The following is a 531-nucleotide window of genomic DNA, read 5'->3' on the forward strand; positions in this document are numbered from 1 at the left end:
TAATAACTTCATACCCCATTGAACTAGTGCCTGTAGTCTGACCCAGACTGAAGCTTGAGCAGAAGTGGAGTGTAAAAGACCCTCCAAAGATCTGTTTTGGAAAGAACTTTTGTTTTCATCTGGTGTCAGGAAACAATAAAATATATTATCAGTTATGGAGCAGTCAAGACCATTGTGTCACATTCCTGTAAACAGAATGTTAATCATTATGAAAATATTGAACTAACTGTATGGTCAGTCTGAAAGTGAAAAACAGAGAAAAAAGGTGAGCACTGGACATTAGATAGCACTCAGTTTGAGAGAAACAAATAATTTGGTTGAAGACTTGTGCCAAGCTGCAGTTTGAGAGTTGCTTAATTCACATAATCATGCCATGTGAAGACTGCGGTAGTAAAAAGGATCTTTGGCAGAACATGCATTTGGATATTAGGCCTCATACACAATCCAACCAACATCAATCCACCTTTTTAAATTACAGTGCACTGTAAAAAAAAATCTGTAAAATTTATGGTAAAAAAACGGCAGCTGTGT

The sequence above is a fragment of the Sinocyclocheilus grahami genome, unplaced genomic scaffold (genome assembly GCF_001515645.1).
Source record: "Sinocyclocheilus grahami isolate Dianchi unplaced genomic scaffold, SAMN03320097.WGS_v1.1 scaffold674.1, whole genome shotgun sequence".
In the NCBI taxonomy this organism is placed as follows: domain Eukaryota; kingdom Metazoa; phylum Chordata; class Actinopteri; order Cypriniformes; family Cyprinidae; genus Sinocyclocheilus; species Sinocyclocheilus grahami.